The sequence below is a fragment of the Oncorhynchus nerka genome, linkage group LG7, assembly GCF_034236695.1.
Source record: "Oncorhynchus nerka isolate Pitt River linkage group LG7, Oner_Uvic_2.0, whole genome shotgun sequence".
NCBI lineage: Eukaryota > Metazoa > Chordata > Actinopteri > Salmoniformes > Salmonidae > Oncorhynchus > Oncorhynchus nerka.
Window position 1 is genome coordinate 82,653,421 of NC_088402.1, and position 13,622 is coordinate 82,667,042.

The following is a 13,622-nucleotide window of genomic DNA, read 5'->3' on the forward strand; positions in this document are numbered from 1 at the left end:
GCACTTTAGTGTAACAGTATAGTTTCCATCCCTCTCCTCGCTCCTCCCTGGGCTTGAACCAGCAACACAACGACAACAGCCACCACATCGAAGCAGCGTTACCCGTGCAGAGCAAGGGAAACAACCACCCCAAAGGCTCAGAGCGAGTGAAGTTTGAAACGCTATTTAGCGCGCGCTAACTAGCTAGCCATTTCACTTCGGTCACACCAGCCTCATCTCGGGAGTTGATATGTTTGAAGTCATAAACAGCGCAATGCTTGACGCACAACGAAGAGCTGCTGGAAAAACGCACAAAAGTGCTGTTTGAATGAATGTTTACGCGCCTGCTTCTGCCTACCACCGCTCAGTCAGATACTTAGATGCTCAGTCAGATTATATGCAACACAGGACATGCTAGAGAATATCTAGTAATATCATCAACCATGTGTAGTTAACTAGTGATTATGATTGATTGTTTTTATAAGATAAGTTTAATGCTAGCTAGCAACTTACCGTGGCTTACTGCATTTGCGTAACAGGCAGTCTCCTTGTGGAGTGCAACGAGAGAGAGGCAGGTCGTTATTGTGTTGGACTAGTTAACTGTAAGGTTGCAAGATTGGATCCCCGAGCTGACAAGGTGAAAATGTGTCTTTCTGCCCCTGAACGAGGCAGTTAACCCACCGTTCCTAGGCCGTCATTGAAAATAAGAATGTGTTCTTAACTGACTTGCCTAGTTAAATAAATATTAAATAAATGTGTAAAAATATATATTAAAAAATGGGCAAATTGGCACCCAAAAATACAGATTTCCGATTGTTATGAAAACTTGAAATCAGCCCTAATTAATCGGCCATTCCGATTAATCGGTCAACCTCTAGTGTAAAGCCATAACACATACATTTTTCCAGCAGCAGACAATGATCGATAATGTCAAAAGCTGCACTGAAGTCTAACAAGACAGCTCCCACAATCATTTTATCATCAACTTCTCTCAGCCAATCATCAGTCATTTGTGTAAGTGCTGTGCTTGTTGAGTGTCCTTCCCTTTATGTGATTTCAACTCACTGAAAAATTCAAAAGATATTAATTCAAATTAAGTTAGCAAAAACAATGCGCTTACTCAACTTATAAATTCACAACCATGAAGTCAAATCAATTGAACCAACATAACAGTTGCGTTGACAAAAATATCAAGTTAATTTGATACGTTGTAGTTATCTTGTCTTAACTTATGAAATTAAATCAGCTAAGAATGACTTGTTTACTCAAGTCAAATCAACTGAAGCAACATAACAGTAGTGTTAACTGAAAATATCAAGATGACTTCAACTTATTTTTTGGGGGGTGGAGCTCATTAGAATAATACTCAGTATTTGCAACAGTTAATTTTTACATTTACATTTTGGTCAGACACTTTTATCCAGAGCGACTTTAGCTAGTGCATTTAAAGAAGGACGATAAACAACTACATGTAAAAAGTAACTAGTAAAAAGCTTATGTAACCATGACTGAGAATGTCATTGTAGCTAAAGTGGTCCGTTAATGGGTTGAAATGACAGATTGTGCTGCCGGTTTTGAAACTGGTGAAAAAGCTCACACAAGAGCAAGAGACTGATGGGAGCATAATGTTCCCTACTTAAATCTCTATTATATAATTTTAAAAACTTTGTCAGTTCTGAAATGTGTAATTTTCAAAGTAGTTGTTTCAACTGTATAACGTTGTTCAATTCAAACAACAAATAGTTTTGTTTTTCTGACTAGCAAATATGTGTCCTCTCCACTCAAAAACTTTTCAAAACAAATTGAGTAGCTTGTTAGCATAACTAAAACAATCAGTTTAAGCACATTGATTTCAATTTTAACAAAGCAAATTTGAGGAAAAGGCTAGCTAAATTCTATCAGCATTTAGCACTCGCACTGGAAAAACACTTGAACATTGTAACTCAAATTTCCTGGATGCATGTAAGGCACTCTCCCGCCCTCCTTTCAGCAAATCTGACCATGACTCCATTTTGCTACTCCCTTCTTATAGGCATAAACTCAAATAAGAAGTACCAGTGCTGAGGAATATTCAACGCTGGTCTGACCAATCGGAATCCACGCTTCAAGATTGTTTTGATCACGCGAATTGGGATGTGTCCCGGGTAGCTTCAGAGAATAATATTGATGTGTACACCGAGACTGGTTACTGAGTTCATCAAGAAGTGTATAGGAGATGCTGTACCCACTGTGACCATTAAAACCTACCCTAACCAGAAACCACAGATAGATGGCAGCATTCACATTAAACTGAAAGAAATGGTGGGAATATGGCAGAATATAAACATTCTCTCTGTAAGACAATCAAACAGATGAAACATCAGTATAGAGACAAAGTGGAGTTGCAAAACAGCTCAGACACAAGACGTAAACTCAGCAAAAAAAGAAACGTTCCTTTTTCAGGACCCTGTCTTTGGAAGATAATTAATAAAAATCCAAATAACTTCACAGATCTTCAATGTAAAGGGTTTAAACACTGTTTCCCATGTTTGTCCAATGAACCATAAACAAAAAAAGATGCCCAGGGTCCCGGCTCATCTGCGTGAACGTGCCTTAGGCATGTTGCAAGGAGGCATGAGGACTGCAGATGTGGCCAGGGAAATAAATTGCAATGTCCGTACTGTGAGACGCCTAAGACAGCGCTACAGGGAGACAGGACGGACAGCTGATCGTCTCTGCAGTGGCAGACCGTGTAACAACACCTGCACAGGATCGGTACATCCGAACATCACACCTGCGGGACAGGTACAGGATGGCAACAACAACTGCCGAGTTACACCAGGAACACACAATTCCTGCTCAGTGCTCAGACTGTTCGCAATAGGCTGAGAGAGGCTGGACAGTGGGCTTGTAGGCCTGTTGTAAGGCAGGTCCTCACCAGACATCACCGGCAACAACGTCGACTATGGGTACAAACCCACCGTCGCTGGATCAGACAGGACTGGCAAAAGGTGCTCTTCACTGACGAGTCGCAGTTTTGTCTCACCAGGGGTGATGGTCGGATTTGCGTTTATCATCGAATGAATGAGCGTTACACCGAGGCCTGTACTCTGGAGCTGGATTGATTTGGAGGTGGAGGGTCCGTCATGGTCTGGGGCGTTGTGTCACAGCATCATTGGACGGAGCTCGTTGTCATTGCAGGCAATCTCAATGCTGTGCGTTACAGGAGAGACATCCTCTTCCCTCATGCGGTACCCTTCCTGCAGGCTCATCCTGACATGACCCTCCAGCATGACAATGCCACTAGCCGTACTGCTCGTTCTGTGCATGATTTCCTGCAAGACAGGAATGTCAGTGTTCTGCCATGGCCAGCGAAGAGCCCGGATTTCAATCCCATTGAGCACGCCTGGGACTTGTTGGATCGGAGAGTGGGGGCTAGGGCCCTCCCCCCCAGAAATATCCGGGAACTTGAAGGTGCCTTGGTGGAAGAGTGGGGTAACATCTCACAGCAAGAACTGGCAAATCTGGTGCAGTCCATGAGGAGGAGATGCACTGCAGTACTTAATGCAGCTGGTGGCCACACCAGATACTGAATGTTACTTTTGATTTTGACACCCCTTTGTTCAGGGACACAGTATTCAATTTCTGTTAGTCACATGTCTGTGGAATTTGTTCAGTTTATGTCTCATTTGTCAATCTTGTTATGTTCATACAAATATTTACACATGTTAAGTTTGCTGAAAATAAACGCAGTTGACGGTGAGAGGACGTTTCTTTTTTTGCTGAGTGTATGTGGCAGGGTCTACAGACAATTACGAACTACAAAAGGAAAACCAGCCATGACGCCTTGCTCCCAGACAAGCTACACATGTTCTTTGCCCACTTTGATGATAACACAGTGCCACCGACACTCGCTAGGCTGCTGGCTCAGACGGCATCCCTAGCTGCGTCCTTAGAGCATGCACAGACCAGCTGGCTGATGTGTTTATGGACATATTCAATTTCTCCCTATCCCAGTCTGCTGTCCCCATATGCTTCAAGATGGCCACCATTGTCCCTATTCCCAAGAATGTAGCACTCACTTATGTCATCATGAAGTATTTTTGAGAGACTAGTCAAGGATCATATCACCTCCACCCTACCTGACACCCTAGACCTACTCCAATTTGCTTTCCGCCCCAATAGGTCCACAGATGATGCAATCGCACCCACACTGCCCTATCCCATCTGGACAAGACGAATACCTATGTTAGAATGCTGTTCATTGACTATAGCTCAGCATTCAACACCATAGTACCCTCCAAGCTCATCATTAAGCTTGAGGACCTGGGTCTAAATCCTGCCCTGTACAACTGGGTCCTGGACTTCCTGACGACCGCCCCCAGGTGGTGAATGTAGGAATCAACACCTCCACTTTGCTGATCCTCAAAACTGGGGCCCCAAAAGGGTGCGTGCTCAGTCCCCTCCTGTACTCCCTGTTCACCCATGACTGCGTGGCCATGCACGCCTCCAACTCAATCATAAAGTTTGCAGACAACATAACACTAGTAAGCTTGATTACCAACAATGATGAGTCAGCCTCCAGGGGGAGGTGAGGGCTCTGAGAGTGTGGTGCCAGGAAAATAACCTCTCACCCAATGTCAACAAAACAAAGGAGATGATTGTGGACTTCAGGAAACAGCAGAGGGAGCACCCCCCTGATCCACATCGATGGGACACCAGTGGAGGAGGTGGAAAGTTAAGTTCCTCGGTGTACACATCACAGACAAACTGAAATGGTCCACCCACCCACACAGACAGATCGGTGAAGAAGGTGCAACAGCTCCTCTTCAACCTCAAGAGGCTGAAGAAAATTTGCTCGTCACCAAAAACCCTCACAAACTTTTACAGATGCACAATTGAGAGCATCCTGTCGGGCTGTATCACCGCCTGGTACGGCAACTGCACCGCCCACAACCGTAAGGCTCTCCTGAGGGTAGTGAGGTCTGCACAACACATCACCGGGGGCAAACTACCTGCCTCCCAGGACACCTATGGCACCCGATGTCACAGGAAAGGCCAAAAAGATCATCAGGACAACCACCCAAGCCACTGTCTGTTCACCCCATTATCATCCAGAAGGTGAGGTCTGTACAGTTGCATCAAAGCTGGTACCAAGAGACTGAAAAACAGCTTCTATCTCAAGACCATCAGACTGTTAAAACAGCCATCACTAGCACAATCTGTCTATGTTGCCTACATAGAGACTTGAAATAATTGGCCACTTTAAATAAACGGAACACTCGTGACTTTAATAATGTCACTTTAATAATGTTTACACATTTTGCATTACTCATCTCATATGTATATACTGTATTCTATACTATCTACTGTATCTCAGTCTATGCTGCTCTGAAATTGCTCATCCATATATTTATATATTCTTAATTCCATTCCTTTACTTAGATATGTGTGTATTAGGTATTTGTGAAATCAGAACTAGAAGCACAAGCATTTCGCTACACCCGCAATAACATCTGCTAAACACGTGTATGTGACAAATACAATTTGATTTAATTTGAGTTCCATTTACTTTGCTAGGTTGAAGTAATTTGAGATTAAATTAACCACACGAAATCCAGATTGGATTTGACATAAAAATGTTAAGGAATCTTGGTAATACACTTTTGTAAATTGAATCAAACAATAATTTTGTTTTGTTTTACAGTGTAACGTTATAGTCTCCAACAGGTTGATCGCCCACCTACGAGTAGCTCGCCAAACGATTCTGAAAGTACAATTTTCACTTGTTCCATCGTAAACTGTCATACACAAATCTCACAACTATGAGATACCGTAAACTCCCAGCTACTATCTCATCAACACAACAACATTGACATTATCCCACAATATCTGCCAATTAATTTCCAGCAATATTATACCCGTCTGTCTTTGTGATGTGCGCGTTTGTTTATCACTCCGTGTGTAGCCAGTTGATGTGATAATCAACTTGTGGTTTGACAGAAGTACTTTCCGCAAAACCTTCTCAATTAAATGTTAACTGTAAAGTAGTCTTACCTGGCAGAAGTATATCATGAGTAAGTATATAATTTGTATCTATTATTTGCACAGTTTGCCATGAAATGAGCAGCAGCCGTACAGAACCATCGCTAAACCTTCACATTAGATGGTAGATTCCTCACTCACTAGATGCACAATTAAAGGGCCAGATACACAAAAAGTGGAATACACAAAGAAAATCACAATTTTTCCAGACCTGAAAAAATTATGTATTTTGATGTGATTTAAGCATTGGCATCGACTCAGAACATGCAATTTCCTTGTTTTTCTATTAACAATTTTAATTTTAAGAGTGAAAAATAAGTGAGAACATAATTTGGGAAAATATCAAACAGAATTTGGGGGGGAAATCACAGATGTTATAGGGCCCCTCTTAGTTTATGAACCATTATTTTACCAGGGAGATTCACAGAACACATAGTGCACTACTTTCTCTTGTACACTAAGGACCCGGGAAAGTGTTGCAGGGTAGAGGAGAAGAGAATAATGTGCTATTTGATAACTAGAAGAAAAATAGTAGCTTGCGACATGTTACTATTTTTTAAAGTAGCTCTCATGCTAGAAAAGGTTGGAGACCCCTGGTCGAAGTGAATCCTTACTCACCGTACCCATGCTTATTGGAGTATAGTCTAAGTGTGTGAAGTTAATGACCCTACATTGAGGCCCAAGTTCAATTGATTTCTAACACTTGAAAACCAATCTTTCATGTACTGTATGCTACACTTGCTGGTCCCTCCAATGACTTTGTCAACAACGCTCTGTGACACTCTCCCTGTATTCACTACTACACTCCTATCCATAGTATCAGATACAGTCTGTGATCCACACCTGCTGTCTCTAACTCTGAATGATCAGCTATGAAAAGCCAACTGACATTTACCCCTGAGGTGCTGACCTGTTGCACCCTCTTCAACCACTGTGATTATTATTATCTGACCCTGCTGGTCTTCTATGAACATTTGAACATCTTGGCCATGTTCTGTTATAATCTCCACCCGGCACAGCCAGAAGAGGACTGGCCACCCCTCAGAGCCTGGTTCCTCTCTAGGTTTCTTCCTAGGTTCTGGCCTTTCTAGGGAGTTTTTCCTAGCCACCGTGCTTCTACATCTGCATTGCTTGCTGTTTGAGATTTTAGGCTGGGTTTCTGTACAGCACTTTGTGACATCGGCGGATGTGAAAATGCCTTATAAATACATTTTATTGATAGACTGAAAACAGTATTGTCTGTAACACATTTCCTAGTTGAACCCAGCCTGCCTCTGCTGCCTCTGAGAAAGCCAGCTGGTATGTAACGCACCACTCTGTTCATGCTGCTGCACACTTGTAGCATGCAGAAAGAGCAGCAGCAACATTTCAGCTGCCTTATAAATAGTACTATACCACCGCCATAAGGCACACAACACTGTCACAGAGCGAATGCTTGTATAACATGCTCACTAATAGAGTAACTTTGCGTGACAATATGTAACTTATGTATGTGTTGGGAGAGAATCAACAGTACTGACAGCTCACACAATCCTTCAATTGTAGTTTACATGTTTTGTAGATTATATTGAATTATAGAAACTAAACTCAATTTAAATCAGAAGTTTGAATGTATTGGTTATGACTGAGCAAGCCAGTCAGTATTTATTTTGTTTCAATAGCCTAGGCCTGGTTTAGTTGAGCACAATATGGTGATGGGACATCATGTCTCTTTCTTCCTCTCTCTAGGTTGGATCTAGAGTGGTTAACATGCCAAATAAAGGAGAGAAAATATTTATTTATGGATTTGCTGCATTGCTGTTGTCTGTTTAAGCAATAAGGCACGAGGGGGTGTGGTATGTGGCCAATATACCATGGCTAAGGGCTGTTCTTACACACGACGCAATGCAGAGTGCCTGGATACAGCCCTTGGCTGTGGTATATTGGCCATGTACCATAACCCCTGAGGTGCCTTATTGCTATTATAAACTGGTTACCAACGTAAATAGAGCACTAAAAATAAATGTTTTGTCATACGTGTGGTATACAGTCTGATATACCACGGCTGTCAGCCAATCAGCATTCAGGGCTCGAACTACCCAGTTTATAATGTTCCTTAGATACTGACTGCTAAAGGCCTGAGGGGTTGATAACCCCCTTGACCATTTAAATGCAGTTTAACTCCTTTATGCTTGTGCAGTTAGAATTGCTGTCTTTCCTCCTTCTCTGTTGGCATTTAACAATACAATATGACAAAGCTTTATTCATACCCTTATTTATTAACTGAGAGCTCAAGCAGTCACTATAGGATTAGTACCTGAGATGTTGGTTCTGAACTGCATTCGAATTGCCTTTCATGAAATTAATAGTTCATATTATTGGCGTCTCTCTCTTTCTATGCTGTCACTAATCCTCCCACAGAGACCTCTCGTGATCTTTAAAAAGAGGAAGACAGGTGTGGTGCTTCCTGTGTCGGGGGCGAGGGCACACACTAGTGGTGCGCAGGTCAGCTGTTTGTTCAACCGTACCAGCCTGCAATTGCTAGTAACCCATCAGCAACCATACACTGGGTATACCAAACCTTAGTAACCCCTTCCTAATATTGAAGGTCTACAGCAGCCTCAACAGCACTCTGTAAGGGTAGCACCATGATGTAGCTGGAGGACAGCAAGCTTCTGTCCTCCTCTGGGTACATTGACTTCAATACAAAAACCTAGGAGGTTCATGGTTCTCACCTCCTTCCATAGACTTACACAGTAGTTATGACAACTTCAGGAGGACGTCCTCCAACCTATCAGAGCTCTTGCAGCTGATATGTTGTCCACCCAATCAAGGGATCAGATAATGAATTTACTCCTGAAAGCATAAGCTACAGCTAGCTAGCACCGCAGTACATAACATGTGGTGAGTAGTAGACTCAAAGAGATAGAAAGACAATAGTTTAACAGTTTTGAACAAATATATTTATTACAAAATAAAAAAGCAAGAGATACATTTAGTTTCATTTTCACTTACTAGCTAGCAAATGCAGCTAGCTAGCTAGTTTAGCCTACTCAAACACCAGCTCAATTATGTTATTTTACCTTTATTTAACTAGGCAAGTCAGTTATGAACAAATTCTTATTTTCAATGACAGCCTAGGAACAGTGAGTTAACTGCCTTGTCAAGGGGCTGAACGACAGATGTTGCACCTTGTCAGCTCAGGGATTCAATCTTGCAACCTTTCAGTTACTAGTCCAACGCTCTAACCACTAGGCTCCCTGCCGCCCCGCCTCAAACAGAGGGATGCTATGTTAGCTAGCTGCAATTGCTAGTAACCCATCCGCAACCCCCATTCTATACACCTTGTAACGTTAGCTGGCTAGCCAGTTCAAATAATGACCATATCATAGATGAAACTGTCTTAACTTTAGATACTTTTTTATTCATTATTACAGGAAAATAAACTCACAACAATATCAGTATTTACAAGTTAATGGTGAGCTAATGACAGAAAATAGCTTACGGTTGTGAGTGTGACGAAATAAAGCAGTGCATTATACCAGAGAATTTTAGAACTTTCATTGCGAGCTCGTCGGGTAACCATGACAACGGACGCAGCGACAGGGTCAAAGTTGAACTTTTTTCATCCGTTATAGACAATGAAACAGACAGTTGCAGCGAAGGTCTACAGACATTCCACCCGAATATAAATTAAAATGTCGTTTTGACCAGCTACACTTGTCGCATTCTAATTGTCTACAGACATGTCGATAGACAAAGTATAAACCCGTATAAGGTATTGTTTTATCTTTATTCAACCCGCCCGCCCAAAATGTAATGACCCTAACCCCGCCTGCCCCGCGGTTCGGCGGGTTATGATGAGTCAACTCGCGCATCACAAACACACACACACTCATGATTCACTCACACACGCCCAAACACTTAAGCACGCACACACATACACACGCACTGAAGAGCAAAGCAGGAATCACTAACCATGAGTCACGAACTCACTTTCCTTCCTTCGCTCCCCCCTCTTTCTCCATCGCTCTCTCACTGCCAACTAACTTCCTCTTTTCTTTTCAAAAACCAAATTTCACTCATCAAAACTCAATTTCACACAGCTGTTTTAAACTGTTCCCAATTTCAGTTCCTTTAATTTATTTTTCAAAAGATAAACGTTCCCTGTGATTTCGTCTATCCATCTATAGATAGGTATAGGTACATCTGTATATATGCCTATAGTTTACGTTTAGATCCATTGCATTTCCCTTTGAAATGTGTAACAAATCTCATGTAACTTTATAATATGCCTTGTAGAACGTAGCTGTTGCACAGCATCTTCTTTTTACACGATTCGTCATCCTTTCCATCTCCCCTTCTCCATTCCTTCACTGCGTGATCATCATTGAATCATACAACAGGAATTGGAGATTCTTGCCATCATCATCAGGATACAGGGCACTACCAGTATATCTCAACTGATATCCGCTGGTCAGTTTGAACTGTTATAAGGTACTGTACATGTCTTTCCTATACAGCTGTACTAATGTGGTGTATTTCGGTTTATCATCCAGCCACAACCACATACTTCACAGTGGGGTGAGTCTGAGATACACATCAAGATATACTGTAGTTATTGCTGTCAAACAGCAGATAAACTACATTCAGAGCAAGTAGAGAAAGCAGAACCCCTGTCTAACATTCAGGTAATTACAGTACTCCTAAACGTGTATAGCAACACACAACAGACATTGTCTAATTCAAACAAGACATGACATGCCACACAACATTCTTAAATATTGTGAAATGAATGTCCTAGTTATTCTGTTATGAAAATGAGATTCATACCTGACTGAGATAGTTTTTAACCGTCTTCTTTCCACACTGAGTAACGTTTATCTCCCAAAGATGACTTCTCCCTTCCTCCTTTTTACATGAAACACATAAACCTGGGTGAATGTCACGTCCCTCCTCTCCCTCTCTGTTCTGTCGCTCCCTGACACACTTTCTAAAACACCCAGTGCCGGGTTGTGCAAGAGTTGTGGAGAGTCATTCTTCTAATTCAAGACACACCCCCTCCTCCTCCCTCATCACTCTCTCCCCTATGACTTCATGTGTGTAGTAACACTTAAGCTGAGTAAGGGCTGTCTGCATCTATAATAAACTTATTGAGTAAAGAATATATATTATGGGAGCATTGCACTTGTGTAACACACCCAAAAGTCATGACATTAATCAGAAGAAGTCATGACATTAATCATAACAAGTCATTCTGTATACGCTATGAGAATAGAAAGGTTCAGTACTTTTGCGAAGTATCACAGCACAGTTGAAAAATAAATGGCAAATAGAAATCCAAAATGGATGATGTTAAGAGATAGATGGGAGGGGTTGAATGGAGCTGAAGGGTGGGACTAATAACAAGATAACCAATGTAAAACATACGGGGTCTGTACAATGTATATAGATTCAGAAATGTTGTGAAATAGCACAGTTACCAATAGAAATCAAACTGGATGGACATCAGAAATAGAGGAAGGACTAAAAACAAACAAAAAATAACTATTGTAAAATAGATTGTGTCTGTAAAATGTGTATAAGATATATAAACTGAAGGTAGAAGCCTAAGTGTTATTGTTTATTAGTGTACTCCAATTGGGGGAAGGGTGGTAGGGTTTGTGGGGAATAATAAAGGTATATTATTTTTAAAAGTATGCATATCTATGTAGGTATGTGTATGTAACTGTATGTACAGTTGAAGTCGGAAGTATACACTTACACATACACTTAGGTTGGAGTCATTAAGACTCGTTTTTCAACATCTCCACAAATGTCTTGTTAACAAACTATAGTTTTGGCAAGTCGGTTAGGACATCTACTTTGTGCTTCACACAAGTAATTTTTCCAATAATTGTTTACAAACAGATTATTTCACTTATAATTAATTCACTGCATCACAATTTCAGTGGGTCAGAAGTTGACACACTATGTTGACTGCCTTTAAACAGCTTGGAAGATTCCAGAAAATGATGTCATGTCTTTATATAGTATTGTTTGATGGGGTGTTATCCTCAGATAATAGTATGGTTTGCTTTCGCTGTAAAGCCTTTTTGAAATCTGACACGTTGGCTGGATTAACAAGTGTAGCTTTAATTTGGTGTATTGCATGTGTGATTTCATGAAAGTTTAATATTTATAGTAATTCAATTTGAATTTGGCACTCTGCCATTTCACCAGATGTTGGTCAGGTGTGACGGTAGCGTCCCATCTAGCCTAGAGTTTAAAATGTGTGAGAAAGATAGCGCCACAAGGCAGGCTAAATACACGTGTGTGAAGGTGATAGATGCTCTGGGTTTGTTCCTATCATATCTCTGTCTGTTTGGTCAGTTCTATTGAAGAAAGGAACAGACCTGCATGCTTAGTTTGTTCTGTGCAACACGTGCTTCTCAGTCAAGTAAAATATGGACTTTGTCAGCTCTATTCATTACTTTTCTACCGGCAGCAATCAAAATGTAAGACTCGTTTATGAGTGCTGGTTGCAAAAACGCTATTATCTATTGGTCACTAAGAATTTCTCAAAATATTTTGTTACATTTTACTGGGCATCTAGTACGCAAAGAAATACAATACAAAATGTATTACTTGAAACTTTTATTTTGAAGAATACTTAACAGACCTGATTTAGACACATCCAAAAACACTGGTTATGATTTCATGGGTGGGGTGGCTGACGATGAAGTACTAGTGACAACATCAAATATATATATATTTTTTAAACTTATGGAACCAGTCGTGAATTTTAGCTCAAAATCCATTTTCATTCCAGTTCCAAAAACATTCCTTTCAACCAATTCTCAATTTTCTTTGTTTGTCACTAATGACAACAGAGAAAGTTATGGGAAAAAATCTATTACTGTACGGTGTATGCTCTAAAGGTCAAATATATTACTGTACAGTGTAAAGTAAAATATACATTACGGTGCGGTGTACACTGTAAAGGTCAAATATATTACTGTATGGTGAACACAGTAATAGTAAAATATACTACTGTATGGTGTACGCTGTAAAGATATAATATATTACTCTACTGTGTACACTGAAGGTCAAATATGTTCCTGTACGGTGTGCAGGTCAAATATGTTCCTGTACGGTGTGCAGGTAAAATATGTTCCTGTACGGTGTGAAGGTAAAATATGTTCCTGTACGGTGTGAAGGTAAAATATGTTCCTGTACGGTGTGCAGTTAAAATATGTTCCTGTACGGTGTGAAGGTAAAATATGTTCCTGTACGGTGTGAAGGTCAAATACGGTGTAAAATATGGTAAAGGTAAAATATGTTCCTGTACGGTGTAAAGGTAAAATATGTTCCTGTACGGTGTAAAGGTAAAATATGTTCCTGTACGGTGTAAAGGTAAAATATGTTCCTGTACGGTGTGAAGGTAAAATATGTTCCTGTACGGTGTGAAGGTAAAATATGTTCCTGTACGGTGTGAAGGTCAAATATGTTCCTGTACGGTGTAAAGGTCAAATATGTTCCTGTACGGTGTAAAGGTAAAATATGTTCCTGTACGGTGTAAAGGTAAAATATGTTCCTGTACGGTGTGAAGGTAAAATATGTTCCTGTACGGTGTAAAGGTAAAATATGTTCCTGTACGG

General features: G+C 40.8%; 1 protein-coding gene across 5 annotated transcripts in view; it reads right to left on the bottom strand.

Annotated features, from left to right (window-relative positions):
- Positions 1 to 10,987, bottom strand: part of LOC115132511 (rho GTPase-activating protein 4-like) — a 42,905-nt gene extending 31,918 nt beyond the window's left edge. For 2 of the 5 annotated variants that reach the window (XM_065020879.1, XM_065020875.1), the window contains exon 1: positions 10,816 to 10,987. The gene's annotated coding sequence lies outside the window, so the exon portion shown is untranslated. Of the gene's footprint in view, positions 1 to 492; positions 573 to 5,879; positions 5,948 to 6,015; positions 6,119 to 10,815 lie in introns of those variants that run through there. The other 3 variants (XM_065020876.1, XM_065020877.1, XM_065020878.1) reach the window with 3 other exon arrangements.
- Between the last annotated feature and the right edge of the window lie 2,635 nt (positions 10,988 to 13,622).